Source organism: Lampetra fluviatilis, chromosome 37 (genome assembly GCF_964198595.1).
Source record: "Lampetra fluviatilis chromosome 37, kcLamFluv1.1, whole genome shotgun sequence".
Lineage (NCBI taxonomy): Eukaryota > Metazoa > Chordata > Hyperoartia > Petromyzontiformes > Petromyzontidae > Lampetra > Lampetra fluviatilis.
In genome coordinates, this window is record NC_136311.1 from 633,806 (window position 1) to 655,379 (window position 21,574).

Consider the following 21,574-nt stretch of genomic DNA (forward strand, 5'->3'; position numbering starts at 1 on the left):
AGGTTTAGCTATCGCGGTTTTGCGCCAAATTTATTGAGGTACAGTTTGCCTTTGGCGGTTGACAGCCACATTTCCTGTAAGCTTTATACCTGTGCCGCTATACATTTACCGCAAGGGTTTGCTATACGTAAAATGTTTCATTCACTTTAAATTAAAATATTTTATTTACAGTACTTGGTAAAGCCCAATGAACTATTAGCTATTTTTCAGAAGCGACCTGGCCACAAATTATATCTTGAAGTGGCTAATCATCTGGAAATTTATAGCAGCCAAATAATCTAAACGCATGTTTCTAGTTTTGCAGAGAAAACCGGAAGACCAAGAGAACAATCCACGCGACCACGGGGAGACACCGCGAACTCCAAATATACAGTAGGCGTCGGGATCGAACCCACGTCCTCCTGTATACCAGGCGAGGTAGATAATATCTCGCCACCACGGTGCCCCAAAGCTAACAAAACGAAGCAATAAACACTGAACAACAGTATTTTATGTTATACCTACGTGACTTTACCGAAAGAACCAGAGTACTGAACAGCATTTATTAATCTTCTTGGTTCTTTCGGTAAAGTCACGTAGAAGGAGAATAATAAAATAATAAAAATAAAACATAATAAAATAATTCTCACGACGTTTCGGCCATAACGCAAGCAGCCATCTTCAGGTGGAGAACAGGTCTGTCGAGGGACGGCTGCTTGCGTTGTGGCCGAAACGTCGTGAAAAATGTTTTATTATGTTTTATTTTTATTATTTTCCTTCTACGTGACTTTACCGAAAGAACCAAGAAGATGAATCCCTGCAGTCACGAAAGCTTTAAATCGAGCATTTATTAACTTCTTGGTTCTTTCGGTAAAGTCACGTAGAAGGGAAATAATAAAATAATAAAAATAAATCATAATAAAAAAAACATAATAAAATGTGTTATTTTTATTATTTTATTATTTCCCTTCTACGTGACTTTACGGAAAGAACCAATAAGATGAATCCCTGCAGTCACGAAAGCTTTAAATCGAGCATTTATCAACTTTATAATTATGCTCAAGTTAACGCTTCGGTAAACTCCTTGAATCACATTTTACTGTGACATTCGAAAGGAAAATGTTTACTGCAAAAATTTACCTCTGTCGATGCCTGCTTCTCTCTCTGAGTCTCAGGGAATGCCTCAGTGAGTGAAGTATCTCAGTGAGTGTCTTATAGTGAGTGAAATGTATCAGTGTCTGTGAGTGAAGTGAGTGTCTCAGTGAGTGAAATGTCTCTGTCTCAGTGAGTGTATGAGTGAATGCAGTGTCTCAGCGAATGTCTCAGCGAATGTCTCGGTGTGTCTCACCAGTATCTTGAGGCGAGTACCAAGCTCTACGCACGAGTTGTCACTGACGGACCACGGCAAAATGAGCCTTCGAGTTGTCCTCTCTCGCCGTACTGGTTAAATGGGCGAGGGATCGTGGCCAATTAAACGGGTCACTCCAAAATCTGGAAGGCGCAGGGTTTTTTTCATGTACTCTACATAACCGGTTAAACCGGTAATTTAATAATTGTATGGTTCGACTCTGCCTGCAGCACCATCCTGAAAAAACGTATCAGCGAGGCTTCCCAAGGTAAAATTAATATTTATTCAGTGTCTATAGCACAATTAGACACTATCGCGGGCGCTTTGTATTCAACTGTGATTATTTTAATTAATTTGCCAATCTGATATTGGATGAAGGCTGTCTCACGTCGTGTCGGCCGTGGGGTAATTTGACCATACTTCACCAAGCTGGTCCGTGCGGGTTGGTGAAGGCGACGGATTGACAGCGGCGGAGCACAGAGGAACGGTACAGCGCACTGCCTCTGCCTGCCACGACGTCTGATGACGCCGGTTTCATTCGTACGGTGGTCGCCCCATCCATACACCATCCAGGCACAAACCCTTGCTTAGCTTGCGGGACCTGACGAGGAAGAGCTTCGTTGAGCATTGAATGTTGATGCTTTTGTTGGCGATTGGACAAATCACGACTAGGTTCCTATCTGAACAGATGCCCGAGATCCATATCTGATTCTGATGATGATTATTATGACTGCAACGATGTTGCTGCTGCTGATGTTGTTCAAGATTGTCATAACGATGCTGATGATTACGATGACCACAGCGATACTACTGAAAACGATGATAGCGATGGTGCATTCAAAGGCCCGGTATCTCACACAATCGATATTTCACAACAAGGATAAAGACACAGATCCCCCGTATAGCCGATGACAGACACTTGGGGCAAGTGCACCTATGAAGGCTGGCACGGCACACGAGGGGGGGGGGGTGGGTGACCAACAACACGTCCGGACGCCTTTGTCTCCCCAGTGCTGATGTTCACACACCGCTCCAGGTACTAATTCAAGGCTGAGTCGACCGCGAGGAGGTCCAGGACTGGTTGAAATATTCGCCATTGTCATTGGTCGTGAGCGGGATTGGAGCACAGCGTAGCGCTCACCCCCACACGACTCAACAATAAACCTGGGGCCGTCAACTTGCAGCTCCGGAGCCGCATACGGCTCTTTAAGGACTGCTTCGTGATGTTATTTATTAAGTAATGTAGGGTGGTTTTTTTACTAAATTCGAAAAAAATGTCTCTTCTCGTTATTTTGGTTGCCGGCCCTTGCACTACACGTACTCTACCCCATACACCACCACATTCGATACACCATACAGATACGAAACAGTTCAGATACCTTATGCCAGGCATGTCCAAAGTCCGGCCCGCGGGCCAATTACGGCCCGCGGTCAGATTTCATACGGCCCGCAGCTTCGGTCTTATAATGTGTTATTCATGGCTCGCTATCTCTTGTCAGAATAAATAAATCATAAAACTTCCTCCTTCCGCCACACGGTGGCAGCACCATTCTAATGCCCTCTGGCTTTGCATACGTGCCGCGAACCCTTCTCGAATTATTTCTGCCATGGCGACTGCAAAAAAAAAAGAGAAAAGTTGACAGTGATGGCCGCCGCTTTCAGGAGCGGTGGGGATTACAATACTTCTTCACTGGAAATCGAGGCAATTGTGTTTGTCTAATTTGTAAAGAGACGGATGCCTTGTTTAAGGATTTCAACGTAAAGAGACACTACAAAACTAAACATGCTACAACATACGACAAGCTAACAGGGAGTGACCGCGCTGAAAAAGTGAAGCAACTCCGTGCTGCTCTGGCATCGCAACAGTGATTCTTCACGCGGGCCTGTGAGTCAAAGGAAAACATCACCAAAGCCAGCTACGAAGTGGCCATGTTAATAGCTAAACATGGCAAACCTTTTACTGAATGTGCATTTATCAAAGACTGTGTCATTAAAATGGTGGAGAACATTTGCCCCGAGAAGAAGCAAGAATTTATGAATGTTTGCCTGGCACGCAACACTGTGGCACGGAGAGTTGAGGACATATCATCAGATATTCCGAGACAACTGAGGGACAGGGGAGTGGCTTTTGATTATTTCTCATCAGCCTGCGATGAAAGCACCGATGCATCTGACACTGCACAACTACTTGTTTTTTTAAGGCAGAGTTGATGACAACCTGAACGTGACAGAGGAGCTGCTTGACCTCAAAAGCCTTAATGGGCAAACCAGAGGAACAGATTTTTTTTTCGTTTCTGTTTGTGAAGCTTTTGATTATATGAAACTACCATGGAGTAAAGTTTCTGCGATCATTACCGATGGTGCACCTGCCATGGCTAGTGAGCGAAGTGGATTGTCCACACTGATCTGCAAAAAAGTCAGCGAAGAAGCAGGCAACGCTTTTAAACTTCACTGTATCATTCACCAGCAGGCTCTCTGCGCCAAACATCTCAAATTTGACGATGTTATGAAACCAGTGGCAAAGGCAATCAATTATATTCGCTCTAAAGCTCTATACCACTGACAGTTTCAGCAGTTCTTGCGTGACATCCAGGCTGAATACGGTGACGTAATATATCACAACGATGTGAGGTGGCTAAGTCGGGGGTCCGCACTGCAGCGATTTTTCTCTCTCAAAGAGGAAATTGGACATTTTTTGGGTGAGAAGGGACAAACAAAGGAAGAACTGTCCGATCCTGTATTGTTGGCAAATCTGGCTTTTTTGGTTGACATAACAAAGCATCTGAATGCGCTGAATGTTAATCTTCAAGGAAAAGATGCAGTGGTGAGCCAGCTATATGCTCACATCAAGGCCTTTGGAACCAAACTGCAACTTTTCCAAAGACACTTGTCCCAAACAGAGCCCTGCACCGCGCACTTCCCAGCTTTGAAAGAGGTCATTGACAGTTTCCCACAGGACAACATCGGTGCGCAAATGAAGAGTTATGCAACAGCTATCGCAACTCTTTCTGTGGAATTTAACAAACGCTTTCGGGACTTTGCAGTTATTGAAAAGGACATGTTGCTTTTCTCTTCTCCCTTCTCCGTGGACCCTGATGATGCTCCTCCACAGCTGCAGCTGGAGCTCATTGAGCTGCAGTGTGACGATGAGTGCCGCGGAAAACACCAGCAGTGTTCTCTTGTTGACTTTTACCGGCAGCTGGACAAAAGCAGGTTTCCATAAATGCGGTCATTCGCTAAGAAAATGCTGAGCTTATTCGGCTCCACATATTTGTGTGAGCAAACATTCTCAGTCATGAACTTAAATAAGAACCGATTGAGGTCAAGGATGAGTAACTCCCACTTACGTGGCATTTTACGCATCTCAACCACTGCCCTCAAGCCAGACCTGGTCTCTTTACTGAAATCTATATCTCAGTATCAACCTTCTCATTAGTATCAGAAAGTTATCTGTTCCTTGATCAATCTGAAATTGAGTGTTTTGAACGGTAACATCTGTCACTATTAACAGTGAAAAGCCTAAAGAACACTAATGCACTTGGACTTATGGCACTTGTTTTATTAAACTCTTGAATAAGATTTGGTTATAACTGTTGATGTTATGTACCTGTAGATGTGACACAAACTATTGCTTTCTGAAAGATCTTGTAAAAGGCAAGGGCAAAATTCACTCATTTGAAAGTTTAATGATAACAGACCAACTTTGCATTACTCATAACTCCTGTTTAAAATGTTCATGAGGTAAAGATATTTAACTCATGGAAATTTAAGGTATTCTTTACAGTTTGTTCAATGTTATCTGACTGAATGAAAGGCAGAATTGTGTTTTTAGAGTTGTTCACGTCTGCCTGAGTGACTTATATTTGGTTACATTGTCATTTGAAAAATAAAGGTAGTTGTGACAATGAAAATTGTTTTATAACAGTGTGTGTTTTCACGTAACTTTTGTGGTAAAAAAATGTCAGAAGGAACTATTGGCCCCCAGGCATCTTCACTTTGTCAAATTTGGCCTTCTTTGCAAAAAGTTTGGACACCCCTGCCTTACGCCATCGTTACATACCAGAGTAAAAGCACACAAACCGCATTACACCATACCAGATTAACCGCACCTTACACGTACACCACAACATAGACACACCACCACACAGACACATCGCAAACATTCCACACCAGGCATAAACATCACTCATCACAAATATATATAACTACCACTGAATGACCGCATTCCTGGGATTTTTAACTCCAGCCATTATCAATCAATCACGAGTTGGACAGTCACATTTAGTGCATGTGAATCTTGCAGATGACCGTAAGGCAGAGATAGCAATGCCACTTAGGGGCCGTCCATAAATGACGTCACGCGATTTTGGACGATTTTTGACCCCCCCCCCCACCTTCGTCACACGGTGTCACAAAAATCAGACCCCCCCTCAAATATGACATCACAAAGCTCTGCCCCCCCCCCCCCCCCAACTATATTTCCATTTTGAAAATAAAACATGCTTCAAATCGCTTTAAACTATTGTCATAACGTATAAAAAAAGATTGTTAAAAATGTTTTTTTTTTATTTTCAATGATAGAATATAATATTGTCACCAGTATGACATACGTATACCAAGTTTGCAGTCGATACGACATTGGGAAGTGAGTAAAAATTGAGTTACAATATTTGAGGATACGACAACAGACAGAGTGAGTTTATCAAAAGCGTGTAAAATAATGTTTTCAAATATATGTTTTAGATTTTTTTTATGATAGAATATAGTCTTGTCATCAGTATGACATAAGCATACCAAGTTTGCAGTCGATAGCACATTGGGAAGTGGGTAAAAATTGAGTTATAAGATTTTTTGAGGATACGACAACATACAGAGTGAGTTAAATAAAAGCGTGTAAATAAAAACATTTATTAAAAAGTCTATTTAATTAGGTAGAACGTGTTATCTATATTTATTTAAAGTTGCGCATTTTTATGTGACGTCACACATCGTCACAAATATCTGACCCCCCCCACCGGTGCGTGTCGTCTTTTATGGAAGGCCCCTTATCTAACAACTACATTCTACAGTCATCTTTTATACCCTCTTCCTCGCTCCACCTCTTATCCTCTCGTCAGTATTACCCAATTTCTCCCCGGTCCCCGATGGACTGTCCCATATCGCTGTATGTCAATGTCGCATCACCTAACGTTACCACCACATCACCTTATGTCACCGCCACACCATACCTGTAGTCCCCTTGCTCGACATCTCCCGCCCATTTTCCAATTGCATAAATGTCTCCTCCTCACCCTCCTGTTACCCTGCTCCCCTCAGCCAGTAGCCCTATTGGCACTACAATTGTTACCTGATAATTGAGTCCATCGCCCTGCATATAGGCTTTGTAGACCAAAATAATCCAGCAAATTGTGTTTAAGCAAGCAAACTCTGGACCGGATTCGACCTGCCAAGTCTCATCAGTAGACATGAGAAGGTGAATTATTCCCCCCTAGTACAGTATGTATAGATGTGTGAGATACACTGTACCATAATCGCGGGAAAATTGGCGGGAAGATACGAGGATTTTTTTCCCGACAATTTTGCTCAAGCAAAATATCTTGAGTGCAAATACAACAGTGATATTTAATTTAAGGGGCCGCACGTAGCATTACATAAGACAATAATTAAATTAAAGATTATAGCGACCTTGATATATGCTGTGCAATGTTCATTGTATTACTTGATAGCTCATGGTGTTTGTATTAATACAAGTGTAATACGAGAGTTCATCGATGAGCGCCGATCAATGGATAGGCTCCGCCGCTTGGGCCATCACCCAATTAGAGGGATGGGCTGAGGTTAGGGGCGGAGCTTAAAAGGCTCGGGGGAAGTAACCATCTCGAAGTTTCGTGAGGGGGCGTGACTGTAGGCGGGGATTGGTTACGGTTTTGTGTGGATTTTCGTAAATTGAATAAGGTATCCGTGGCAGATGCGTACCCCCTGCCACGGATGGACGACTCCCTGGATGCCCTGTCAGGAGCAAAAAAAAATTCCACCCTCGATCTCTCGGCAGGATTTTGGCAGCTGCCCCTCGACGAGGCGTCGCGACCTAAGACAGCATTTCGTACGCCACAGGGCCTATTTTAATTTAATTGCCTTCCCATGGGGCTGAATGCTGCCCCCACCACGTTCCTGATGGAGCTGGTATTGGCGAGACTGCAATGGGACACGTGTCTCATATATTTGGATGACGTGATTGTGTTTAGTCGCACGTTTGAAGAACACCTCCAATGCTTGAAGGTTGTTTTTGACAAAATGCGGTCTGCTAATCTGAAATTCAAACCTAAGAAGTGTCATCTTCTGCAACAATCTATGCGTTATTTGGGTCACATTGTGAGCTCCGACGGCATCGCCATGGACCCGGACAAAACCTTTTGTGTCCATGATTGGCCGACCCCCACCTCCGTGGGTGAGATACGGCGGTTCTTCGGGTTCGCGTCCTACTACCGTCGCTTCGTTCCACATTTTGCTACCATTGCTAGACCCCTGCACGTATTAACGGGTAAGAATCAGAAGTTTGGATGGGGACCCGAGGAGGAGTTGGCTTTTCGAACCCTCCGGGATCGGTTGGCGTCCGCGCCGACGCTTGATTATCCCGACTTTTCACTGCCCTTTATTCTGGACACGGATGCCAGTGATACGGGCATTGGCATTGTGCTGTCCCAATGCAAAAACGGCGTGGAACGGGTCATGGCGTATGGTAGCAGGGTTCTCTCTCCGGCAGAGACTCGTTACTGTGTTACGTGCAGGGAGCTTCTGGCGATCGTGCATTTCGTTCGCCAATCTCGGCCCTAATTGGATGGTAGGAAATTTCTTGTATGCACCAACCACGTTGCTCTGCAATTCTCGTTAAAGATTGAACAACCATCGGGCCAGCTTTCACGTTGGCTCGAAACGTTGCAGGAGTTCTCGTTTGAGATACACTACCGTAAGGGTACTCGCCATGGACCTGCGGACGCGCTCTCCAGGTTGGCCGGGGGCTCCCCTTATGCATGCGCATCCGGCACTAACTGGTGCACGATTCTTCCTCGGGCCCCTCGGCCGGTCATGTCCGCGGGGGTGGACTCCGTGGAACGTTCCGCGGACTGCGCAGAGCCATGGCCAGCCGACGGTGTGTTGAACCTGCCACGGTCGGTGTGGATACATGGGTAGTTATTGGATGACTCTCTGGTTTCATTACGGACTCGGGGGGTCCTGGGCATGGACGGAGTCCGCGAGGCTGCCTTTCGTGGGGGCCTATTGATGTGGAAAGATGACATGCTGGGCCAGTGGCGCCTGGTGGTTCCCGTTACGCTTCGACAGGAACTGATTCGGACACTGCACGCTGACAAGTTGTTGCACCTCGGCGTGCAGAAAACACTTTTCACAATGCAAAGGGATTATTTTTGGCCTGGCATGACGGCTGATGTCGCCAGGGCCATCCAGACGTGTCCTGAATGTGCTCGGAGAAAACCCCCACGCTCAAAATATAGTCCATCCTTGCAATCATTTAAGGTTACTCGAATTAATGAGCTTGTAGCTCTTGATATCCTCGGGCCGTTTCCTTTTTCAGCCAGGGGCAACAAATTTATATTGGTTGGGGTGAAGTATTTTTTGCGTTGGCCGATGGCTTGGGCCTTGCCCGATCAGTCGGCGATTCAATTCGCTGGGTCACGGAAGCGTGGGAGGCGGCGAGACTTGTTACGGCGAGGACCCAGGCCCGTAACGAGCGGTGCGCTCGTCGAGCGCGACGTGAGATGCCATGGGTCGTGGGCGACCGGGCCTGGATCCACTGTCCCCAGGTACCGGCGGGTACCTCTCCCAAATTGCATAGGCCATGGCAGGGGCCTGTTGAGTTGATCGAGGTACGGAGCCCTCAATGTGTACGTATTCAGTCGGGTTCACGCCGCTGGTTCGTCCACACTTCACGGTTGAAACCTTTCTTTGCGCCGCGCGTCTCTCCCTCATCCCCATTAACTACCCTGCCGGGGTCTGATGCACCCGATGGGCCGCCTGGGTTGCCGGTTGATCCCCAGAAGGGGTCTGGTTTGCCTTCCACAGACCCACAGACACTGAACGCCCCGGATGCTGCGGATGATCCTGCTCTGGCGGGATCTTCTTCCGCCAAGTCGGACGCTCCACGCCCCATTCTCCCGTCTTCTGCGACATCGGGACTGGCGGCGCGTCGCCCTGTGGCAGGGGATGGCCCTGCGTCGCATACACGCTCGAAATCTGTTCCCTTTCGTTAATAACTGTTATACCCTCTTGCATTACATGTTCATATGCATCTTATCGATACTGTTGTGAATTACTTGTTTTCTTACTGCCTTGCCTTGTGCGGTTGTGGGGCGCCTTTTTATTGTTCTTGTTGTTGCATTGTCTTCATGCTCTACGGCTCTCGTAATGTTGTTGCTTGTTTTAGCCGGGACGGCTAGTCCTGTTACACCGGGGGGGGGGGGGGGGGGTGATGTAATACGAGAGTTCATCGATGAGCGCCGATCAGTGGATAGGCTCCGCCGCTTGGGCCATCACCCAATTAGAGGGATGGGCCGAGGTTAGGGGCAGAGCTCAAAAGGCTCGGGGGAAGTAACCATCTCGAAGGTTCGTAAGGGGACGTGGCTGTAGGCGGGGATTGGTGACGTAGGCCAGGGTATATAATGGGAAGCGGAAGAGAGCTCGAGGTCAGTGTGTGGAGTCAGAGAACGGGACCACGTCGCTCGCCTCCGGGACGCCAGCGGCCACGTGGCGGGCCGGAGGCTTTCTCCCAGCGCACCGCCTGTCAGCAGCGTGCGGGAGCAGGAGAGGTTGAGAGAGAGAGGAGACGCGAGTAACCACCAGCCGTGCGGAACGGAGTGCAGCCATGCCAGAGAGAGAGAGAGCGGAGCTGTCGAGCTGTGAAAGAAATAATAAAGACGAAAACACAAGCCCAGATCGTCGTCGCAGTGGTTTATTTCACAAGTGTAGGGAACTGTAAAGATAAAGTGTGTACATGTTAAGACAATTAATAACAGATGGTAAAAGGGCACTGGATAGATAATTAATTAAATATCCATGTTGAGTTGATTGGGAACAGGTAGCCGAGGGGCTCAGTAGAGGGGACAGTGAAATGTACACGTTGAGATAATTGAAGACATGTGCCACAGTGACGTGGAGGGCACTGTCCGATTAGGGGCGGGCCGAGAAGGTATAAAGCAGCGTGAGGCCCGGAGTCTGGGCACTTGCCCGGGACCAACAAGATACAAGGTGGAAGACATCGGGGTTGACTGTTCATGGAACAACAAGGTGGAAACCATTGGGGCTGACTGTTCGCGGAGCTGTATATACGTTATTCTTTAGAAAATAAAGAATTCATCTTTTTAGGATTGACGTCTTCATACACTAGTGGCAGCGGTGGGATTCTGTATATGGTATCCTGAAGAGGAGCTCAATTAGAAGAAGAGACGTCATCCCTAAGTGCCCCAGGTTCTCGAGACCCGGAGACCAGCAGAAGCTGGACTCCACTAGCGACTACATTCCCGAAGGAGGTGGAGGCCCGACTGCAGACTAGATAACTAGAAACGCTGCGCCAGGAGGGCTCCCACGATGGCTGGAAGCAATTAGCTGAGGTGGACCACCTTACCTCATCAATCGATTAGCTGCTGACGGTGAGCCGACATCGCCGGGCTAGAGCCGCCGCCACCCCTCGCAGCACGGTGGGTCGAGATTCCAGAGCAGCTGGCTCTCCTCACAGCACAGCAAGCTGAGGCTGATCAACTTGCCCGGCCATTGTTGCTGACTGCACCGCTGACCGGAGCCACCCTGCTCACACGGGGGCTGCTTCCAGCGGTGCCGCAAGCTGATGCTGTACCGCCAAAGCTACTACCCCGGCAGCTTTCTGAACCAACCCGGGGACCGACAGAGTAAATACGCAGGCTGGGACCCATTAAGAAATTCATGGCCAGCGGAGGCAACTGGGCGGCCTTTTGAGGCGACGATCAAAGTCAGCGGGTGGAACGAAGAGGAGGCCCTCTGACCATTACCTACGGTGCTCGACGATGGAGCCAGGCAACAATTTTCGAACGGGCGGAAAAAAGACAACGAACCGCCGATGGCATACCGTAGCGCCCTTTTGGCGCTCGCTAAGGTGGCATTCCCAAGGATGGACGAGGTGCCCAGGGACGTGCTGGTGGCGGACCGAATACGGGGCCTCATGTAGAGAAGTGGCCTTGTACTATCCATTGTGCCAGAGAGCGACCGGACGTTGTGGTTCACGAAGTGCCTCCAAGCACATTAAGAAGCAGGAGCGCCGACCCAGATGGTGACAGAGACATCTGAGAACGCAGGAGCAAGAGAACAAACAGAACGACCAGGAGCAGCGACGTCGTCAGCCACCACCGGCTACAGCATGAGCAGCGATCTACAAGTGATCTTGGATCAGATGGCAGCAGCCATCCGTGAAATTAACAACCGATGGCGTGATCGACAGCAGCAGCGACCATGGCAGATCTGCGGAGGAACACAGGATAGATCCGAGATAAACTGCTACCACTGTGGAAAGCTGGGCCACATCGCAAAAGTATGCTGGGGTGAAGTCAACTCGACACAAGCAAGTCATCTCCAATCAACAATGTGGGACTTCACAAGAAAGAATCTGGCTAGTCGCAGCACCATGGGCACCTGGCCAGACCATACACACACCTCATCATCAAACCCCTCATCGCCATTATCAGCTGCACACCACTCAATCGCAGCGACCCAGTGCGACACGGCGGGGTAAAATTGCCCAACATCAAATCATAATGGAAAAGGCTAGCAAGACAGGTTTTAGCAGCAGCCACAGGGACGTCGGTGCTAGCAGGAGCGATAAGGGGAAATCCCGTTTAGGTGTTGATGGACACAGGGGCATCAGTCACCATTATATCCGTGCTCGTGTTTGACATGCTACTTAAGGCTCGCCATCGCCTAGAACTGGTATACAGTAAATTAGTTGTGGTAAATCGGGGGTAACTTGGGAATTGTCGGGAAAGTGAAGATGGAAATCCGCTTTTGGAGAAATGTGTATATTAGGCCCGGTCTCTTCCTCGCTAGCAGTGCCATGTTTATTGAGAACTGATTATGTAGGTCGGTTACCCATTAAAAAACAAATTGACCAGGACTGAATAGACACCGTCGGGAAGACAAATGTATGTTTTGTAGTTAGGCACGGATACCGGGAAAAGCCAGAGTCCATGCCCTGGTAAACTAATCGATGGCACAAATGTTAATTCCATTGCGCTATCACTCGCCGCTAATTACATAATGCGGGGATGCACTGATTATAGTATCACCACTGGGGCCAACTGTTAGTATTCATTAGTGGCAGCGGAAACCATTTTTAGAAGGAAGCAAACATTGTGCCTACAGGTTCTAAACACATCTGAGCGGGCGGTTACACTACGAGAAGGGACAGTGATAGCCCAGATCTCCCCCGCAGGAAAAATACAGAAAGATAAAGTAGTAGTGGGGATACAAGAAGTGAAGGATGGGGTATGGTCCCCCTTTGGTGGATGACATCGCTCAGCGGAACCCTGAATTGACTCAAGGGCAAATACATCGACAGCAACGTTTCCTACAGTAATTCGAGGATGTTTTCCGTAAAGGCCCATATGATCTAGGGTGCACCGATTTGATGCAGTACAATATTAAAACGGGGAGTACTTAACCCGTATGGCAGAACTCGTATAGTGTAGGGCCAGCAGAGAAAGAGCAGATCCGTCGAGCTACATACGGGATGCTATAAGTGGAGATAATCTTTCCATCAACCAGACCCTAGGGAGCACTGATGGTGCTAGTTAAGAAGCTAAATGGCTCCAAGAGTTTTTGTGTGGATTTTCAGCACCTAAGTAAAGTTACAATAGCAGATGCATATTCCCTGCAGCGTATTCCTGATTAAATTAGATGAGTTGGCGGTAGCGAAAATTTTCACTACGGGGAAGTTTTAAGCTTATCTTTTTTCTCTCTCTCTGGTTTTTTGTTTTCTCTCTCTGCCTGTGTCCTCTCTTTGGAATTTTCACACTTAAATTCTAACTTAGCAATCTTTGAAATACGTAATCAACCAGGCTATGCGTTAATTGTGTGTTGACCGACTCTCTGTGTTGCATTACATTACATTTCGATATTTTTCTAGGTTATTTAATTTGAGTGTGTCTTTCTCCTAATTTTCAAGCTTGCGTACCGTACCACGTCGTCGTCCACTCATTGACATGCTAATTTTTTCTCTGCCCCCTCCCTCTCTCCGCCCCCGCCCCCTCTCTATATTTAAGGCCTCGTCACAGAGACGATCTCTCTCTCTTTGTGCCGATACGTGTTCTCTCTCTGTGTATCTTTGTGATATCTGTCTGCTTATATGTCTGTCTATAGTTTTCTGGTTAGATTTTTGTTGCTATTTCTTTCATACCTGATGATGATTGCTTGTGTTGCAATCGAAACGTCGTAGTATGCTATTATTTAATTTATTATTTTATCTTTATACGTGACTTTACCGAAAGAACCAAAGAATAATACACTACACTATTTTACACTACACTAGATACTACGATACTATAGACTACTATATACTACACTATACACTGCTATCCTATTAAACAATACACTACTATACACTACACTATTTTACGCTATCCTATTATACACTACACTATACACTGGTATAAACTATGCAATACACTATTATAAACTTTGCTACACAATTCTGAACACTACACAATACACAAATATACCCGAAACACTACTATAGACTCCTATCCACTCTACTATAATACACTACACTATACACTGGTATACACTACACAATATACTACCATACACTAAACTACTATACACCACAGAATACACTATACTATACACTTCTATACAACACACTACTATACACTACACTATCCACTACACTATACGTTACCATACAATACACTACTATACACTACAACCAAAGAGTAAAGGTGGAACACGCTACAGGAAAATTACTGTAGTGAATAAAGAGAGCTGTTTAGAGACACGTGATTATACCCTATGGTAAGCGAAGGGGGGAGGAGCACCAATTGGGTCGAGTCTCAAAAGAAAGCCGTCCCTTGGTGTGGACCAATCAGTTTCAAGGACAATGCATATATTATCATAGTATGTTTTTTTGTTTGCATTTTGACTGCAAGTATTGTGGTTAATGCAGACATGAATCCTTGTAAAAATGTTTCAGTTTTGTTGCCAGAAAAAAGGGGGAAACCCCTATAATTATATTTTGGTACTGGCAAAGGAGGTCTAATGATGTAGATGCTCACCCCGAGCCCTCATTACTTTGATAGTGCATTGTCTTTGAGCTGTACGCCTTTTGGCGTCCTTTGGTCGAGCACCAATTGGGTCGAGGCTCAAAATAAAGCCGTCCCTTGGTGTGGACCAATCCGTTTCAAGAACAATGCATATATTATCATAGTATGTTTTTTTTTGCATTTTGACTGCAAGTATTGTGGTTAATGCAGACATGAATCCTCGTAAAAAGGTTTCAGTTTTGTTGCCATAAAAAAGGGGAAAACGCCTATTATATGAATGGGGAGGAGTCAAGAAGTCAGGGGGGGGTGGGTGAGGGATTATCTGATTAACAGATAATATCAGGGTAAGTGTAAGAGCAGTGAGGCAGCCATGTCGGACCGAGCATTGGGGTGCGGATTCTATAGAAGCTTCTGGGCTCCTGGGCATAATGCTATGGGGTGGAGAGGGCGAGTATTGGGGCACTATTAAAACACTGTACGTCAAATTTCTGACTGATGGTAGTGCATAAAACTGGGAGTAAAAAGAATGGAAATATGGATATGACTGTAAAACTATGAAGTAGATAAAGTTTAACTTGGTTAATTACATCCTTCCAATGATTGCTCAATTTGAATCCATCCTCTCGGTTGAAGTTATGTCTATGTTTGCATATCTGGATGGCTTCATGGACAAATCTTTGGTAGTATCCAGGAGGCTTGCAGAGTACCTTGGTATCAGAAAACACAATGTCATGGGAACCAGCAGTATTATAACAGTGGTCAGCTACGGCCGAATAATTCGTCCTGCCGTGCTTCAAATCCGACTTGTGCTCGCGAATGCGGTCAGAAATATGTCGTTTCGTTTCCCCGATATAACAATCACCACAGGTGCAACTCAGTTTGTAGACACCGGGGGTACTGTAAGTCAGGAATGACATCCTTTACGGATGGGATCAGATCACGGATCTTGTGTACTGTACTGAATCGGACCTGGATCTTGTGTTTGTTTAGAATTTTGGAAATCTTTTTGGTAACGCCTGCTATGTATGGCAACGTAATGATTTTGATCGGAGTCTCAGGGGGCTGTTTCTCCACGGTGGCCTACACCGACTTCGGTACAGAAGGTGCGGCGATCACCTGAGGTTTGTTTCGTATTATCGCCGATTTGTACCCCGATTCAATACAATAGCGGAACCTTAGGGGCGGGTCAGAGAGGGTATACAGTGAGGGAAAAAGAGTATTTGATCGCCTGCTGATTTTGTACGTTTGCCCACTGACAAAGAAATGATCAGTCTATAATTTTAATGATAGGTATATTTGAACAGTGAGAGACGGATTAACAACAAAAAATCCAGAAAAACGCATGTCAAAAATGTTATGAATTGATTTGCATTTTAATGAGGGAAATAAGTATTTGTCTTCTCTGCAAAACATGACTTAGTACTTGGTCGCAAAACCCTTGTTGGCAATCACAGAGGTCAGACGTTTCTTGTAGTTGGCCACCAGGTTTGCACACATCTCAGGAGGGATTTTGTCCCACTCCTCTTTGCAGATCTTCTCCAAGTCATTAAGGTTTTGAGGCTGACGTTTGGCAACTCGAACCTTCAGCTCCCTCCATAGATTGTCTATGGGATTAAGGTCTGGAGACTGGCTAGGCCACTCCAGGACCTTAATGTGCTTCTTCTTGAGCCACTCCTTTGTTGCCTTGGCCGTGTGTTTTGGGTCATTGTCATGCTGGAATACCCATCCACGATCCATTTTCAATGCCCTGGCTGAGGGAAGGAGGTTCTCATCCAAGATTTGACGGTACATGGCTCCGTCCATCGTCCCTTTGATGCGGTGAAGTTGTCCTGTCCCCTTAGCATAAAAACACCCCCAAAGCATACTGTTTGTGTAGGTCTACAATCTTGTCCCTGACATCCTTGGATAGCTCTTTAGTTTTGGCCATGGTGGAGAGTTTGGAATCTGATTGATTGATTGCTTCTGTGAACAGGTGTCTTTTATACAGGTGTAGGACTTGAAATGACACGCGCCACGCGTTTGGTTGCGATGCGAGCGTGCAGCGGACAGTGGGGGCAACTGAGGATATACAGTTGTTGTTGCGCCAATTAAGGGGTGAGGTCATTAAGAGATGCCACAGGTGTTAAGGGTAACTGAGGACGCAGGCCGGTGATTGGTCGAGAGGGTGAGTGGTTGATGACTGGCGTCGGGGTGGCGACGATAACAGGATCACGTGAGGCTGGGGGCCTGGGGGCGAGTAGCGAAGCGGGGGATGACATAAATAATTGGGGCTGATTGGTTCGGGGATAAAGGCAGTGAGCGTATGGAGATACGGGAGTCATTGTTAGTGTTGGAGTCGCAGTTGGAGTTAGAGTTGGAGTGGGTGTCTGGGACAAGAGTGTATAGTATAGGGTAGCAGTGGACAAGAGTGTATAGTATAAGGTAGCAGTGGACAAGAGTGTATAGTATAAGGTAGCAGTGGGCAAGAGTGTATAGTATAAGGTAGCAGTGGATAAGAGTGTATAGTATAAGGTAGCAGTGGACAAGGAGAATACAGTATACGGTAGCAGTGGATATAGAGAGTACGGACAGCGTAGCAACAACGGAGCGAGTACAGCGTAGCGAAGCAGCGGAGTAACGGACCTTGGTGGAGAGTAGGGGTCGGCACGGTTTGAACCGACTCAAACTGGTTTCAAATTGAGCAATCCAAACCAAACCAGCGACGACTGAACCAAACCAAACCAAAACCAAACCAAACTAAGCTAAACCAAACCTCTTAAGTTGGCTTGAACCAAACTAGTTTGAGCCGGTTCCACCCTGTCCGAGCCAAACCGAGTCGGTTTTCGTAGCCCCAAACCAAACCGAACCAGTTCAAACAGAGCCAAACCAAACCGATTTGGTTCGGTTCAAACCGCGGTTTGGTGGTTTGAGCCAAACCGTGCCGACCCCTAGTGGAGAGAGAGAGCGAGCGAAGCAGCAGAGCGAGCGAACGGAGGGACATCGAGTGGGGCTGATGGAGAATTGTACATTTAAGAGTATGAAGGAACATTGAACGATGCTGTCGGAGATGTGAACTATATGCGAAATAAAAGGAACGAGAAAGACAAAGAAGTTGTCGCGTCAGTAAGAGTCCTACACAGGTAACAAGCTGAGATTAGGAGCACTCCCTTTAAGAGTGTGCTCCTAATCCCAGCTCGTTACCTGTATAAAAGACCCCTGGGAGCCAGAAATCTTTCTGATTGAGAGGGGGTCAAATACTTATTTCCCTCATTAAAATGCAAATCAATTTATCATTTTTGACATGCGTTTTTCTGGATGTTGTTGTTGTTATTCTGTCTCTCACTGTTCTAATAAACCTACCATTAAAATGATAGACTGATCATTTCTTTGGCAGTGGGCAAACATACAAAATCAGCAGGGGATCAAATACTTTTTTCCCTCATTGTATAAGTAGAGCGAGGCCCGCAGTCTGGGAGCTTGCCCAGGACCAACAAGCTACAAGGTGGAAGACATCGGGGCTGACTGTTCGCGGAGCTGTATATACATTATTCTTGAGAAAAATGGATGCCTCCAATGACCTTCTTTACACAAGCATAAGAGTACAGCAAACCATTCCCTCTCGCAAGGTTTAGCTATCGTGGTTTTGTGCCAAATGTATTGAAGCACAGTTCGACTTTGGTGGTTGACAGCCAGATTCCTGTAGGCATCTAAACTGTGCTGCTCGAGATGATGATGCTGCCACAGAAGAACACACGTGGCGTCATCTCGTCACCATATTGCCTGCTAGGGGTCGGCACGGTTTGGCTCAAACCACCAAACCGCGGTTTGAACCGAACCAAATCGGTTTGGTTTGGCTCTGTTTGAACTGGTTCGGTTTGGTTTGGGGCTACGAAAACCGACTCGGTTTGGCTTGGACAGGGTGGAACCGGCTCAAACTAGTTTGGTTCAAGCCAACTTAAGAGGTTTGGTTTAGCTTAGTTTGGTTTGGTTTTGGTTTGGTTTGGTTCAGTCGTCGCTGGTTTGGTTTGGATTGCTCAATTTGAAACCAGTTTGAGTCGGTTCAAACCGTGCCGACCCCTATTGCCTGCCAAGCGGCCCATCGTGGGTTCCAGGCTATGCGGTGTTCCCGGCCTCCAGCGAGGAGGAGGCAGTTGGGTACAGCCGCACCATTTGTCTACGCGGCTACTAACGTGTATAGTATAGTACGCTCCGTTATTTTTTGTCATTTTATCCATTTACCATACAAGTTGTACTTAACGCTAGAAAATATTAACCCTATTTTAGATTCAAAATAGTTACTGTTGAATGTTTGGGTTGATGTTTGGTGTGAACCAAACCCTTGTTTTTCCAATGGGCTTTGAGTCTGCGAATCGCGGATTTGCCGATTGCGGCTATTTTAAAGAATGTAACCCCTGCGATGGGCAAGGGTGTGTTGTACATAAAATTATGCATTCACCATAAACTCAATATTTTACTTACTAGGAAAAGCCCACTGAGCTATCAGCTCTTTTTCAGAAACGACCTGGCCACAAATGATAGCTTGACAAAGTGACTTATATAGAAATGTATGGCAGCCAAACACTCTAAACGCATATTTACACATTTGGAGGGATAAATGGAGAACCCAGAGAAAAATCCACGTGACCAAGAGGAGAGACATCGCAAACTCCAAATATACAGCAGGCGTCATGGTCGGGATCAACCCCATGAACTCCTGCACACAAGCGAGGAAGAGAACATCTCTCCACCACGGCGCCCCAAAGCCATAGAACGAAGTAATAAACACTGCACAGCATTTATCAACTATACGTTAACCCCTTGAATTACATTTTACTGTGATATTCGAATGTAAACTATATTTGCTGTTAAAATTGACGTGTCGATGCGTGCGTCTCTTTCTCCGAGTCTCAGGGAGTGTCTGTATCAGTGAAGTGCGTGTATCTGTGAGTGCAGTGTCTCATTGACTGTCTCGGTGTGTCTCACCAGTATCTTGAGGCGAGTACCAGGCTCCGCGCACGAATTGTCACTGACGGACCACGGCAAAATGAGCCCTCGAGTTGTCCTCTCGCGCCGTACTGGTCAACTGGGCGAGGGATCGATCGTGGCCAATTAAACGGGTCACTCCAAAACCGAGAAGACGCGGTTCATTTCATGTACTCTACATAACCGGTTAAACCGGTAATTTAATTATTTCATGGTTCGACTCTGGATGCAGCACCAGCCTGAAAAAAATATCAGCGAAGCTTTCCAAGGTAAATTTCATTTTTATTATTGTCTATAGCACAATTAGGCACTATCACAGCGCTATGTGTTCAACTGATTATTTTGCCAATCTGATATCAACGATTGTGTCGGTCGTGAGGTTATTTCACCAAACGTCACTACGCTGGGCAGTGCGGGTTGGTGAATGCAGACAGCGGCAGTGCAGGTGTAGGGGTGTTAGAGAGAGAGCCGTTATGCATGGCAGCTTATGGGAAACAAACACAGTGGGCGGGGCTACGTGAGTGCACGGGGGGGGTGCTCTCAACGACGTCCGCACCAGGCAGCCCGGGGCCCCACCCCTCAGCGGGGGTTGAGTATAAAGGGGGATGTGTCAGAGGGCTCGGGGCAGAATGTTAAAGCTAAACCAGTGAAGACCGAAGATCGTCTAGCTAGAGCCCTGGACTCCCCTGGGACGCCGCCCTTGTCAGGGCCGCGCAGGACCGAGCCAGCGGCGTGGTCCCGAGAACCAGAGCTAGTGCTCTGGGACTCCGGGTACCGTAGCCCGACTTACCAGTGTCGGGCCAGACAGCCTCCCCTAGCCCGTTAGTGGAGGACTAGGAGGTAGGTCAGAGATAGCTAGCAGTGTATTCCCAGCTAGCCGGGTGAGGGGGCCGATACCCCCTCCAGTATTGTATGTCCGCGGTTGTGACAACTGTTGCGGAATAAATACGTGTGCCTCAACCCCGGGTGTCCAAGAGTCCTCAACGTTATTACATCTGGTGTCAGAAGTAAAAATCTATGAACATGGACACGCGCCGGTCAGCTCGGGTCAGGATACCGGGGGCGGAGGACACCGCTGCAGTCGGAGAGCCCGGGACGGGTGAAGAGAGCACGGAGCAGTCGGGGCCAGATACGGCTACGCCGCAGCAACAGGAGGGTGGAGAGGTGTCGGCAGAGGGGCTGAGGCAGGCGCACGCCAAGCTGATGGAGCTGCTGCACGCCGCTGCCAGCATGCTGGACCACATCACTCAGCTGGGGGCTGCTGGACCGCCACGGGGCGACGAAAGCCGACGACCACAGCGCCTTCCCGCCATTTCGGCGGAACACCAATTTGAAAATCCCGCCATCACCGCAGCTGCAGTTGAGGGCGTGGCCGGCCTGAGCATCGCGTCCAACGGCGGGCATACAGTACCTGCCGCGTCATCGCCAACGGACGGGACGTCACCACGGGTGCGACCGGCGATGCCATCGGTCGTGCGCGCCGAAGCAGAGCCGGGTGAGGGGGACGAGGAAGGGCGACCTTCTGCGGCAGCCGCTGCGCTACATCAGCGACTGCCTCCACTCAAAGAATTTGTGGGCGAGGAAGGCGACTGGGGCGGCTTTCAGCGGCGCTTCCTCGCTCACCAGGAGATGGCGAAGTGGACGGACGCCGAGGCTCTCCGCTTGCTGCCAGCACTCCTCGACAGCGACGCCCTCGCCACTTTAACATCGGCACCGAAGGAGAGGCGCTCTACGCTGCAGACGGCGATGCAGGTGCTGGCTGCAGTTTACGGTCCGCCGTCAGACTGTCGCCAACTCTTCTATGATCGCCAGCGAGGGGCAAAGGAGTCGCCTCTGGCGTACCGCACAAGCCTCCTGGCACTGGCAAAGGCGGCCTTTCCACGGATGGACAACGAAGGTGTCGACGCCATGGTTACAGAGAAGATACTCCTGCTGGCGGACGACTTGGAGATCGTCATCGTCGCACAGGACGACGCGGAGATGTGCTCCC

At 47.5% G+C, this 21,574-nt stretch overlaps 1 protein-coding gene and 1 long non-coding RNA gene across 2 annotated transcripts in view; one reads left to right on the forward strand and one right to left on the reverse strand.

Moving 5' to 3' along the window:
- The window catches only part of LOC144945189 (uncharacterized), a 39,522-nt gene extending 29,992 nt beyond the window's left edge, over positions 1-9,530 (forward strand). The window contains exons 2-3 of the long non-coding RNA XR_013639634.1: positions 297-417; positions 9,407-9,530. This is a non-coding gene — a long non-coding RNA (uncharacterized LOC144945189). The remainder of the gene's footprint in view (positions 1-296; positions 418-9,406) is intronic.
- Positions 1-21,574, reverse strand: part of LOC144945188 (nitric oxide synthase 1-like) — a 93,871-nt gene that overhangs the window by 65,324 nt on the left and 6,973 nt on the right. The gene's annotated exons all lie outside the window — the stretch shown is intronic.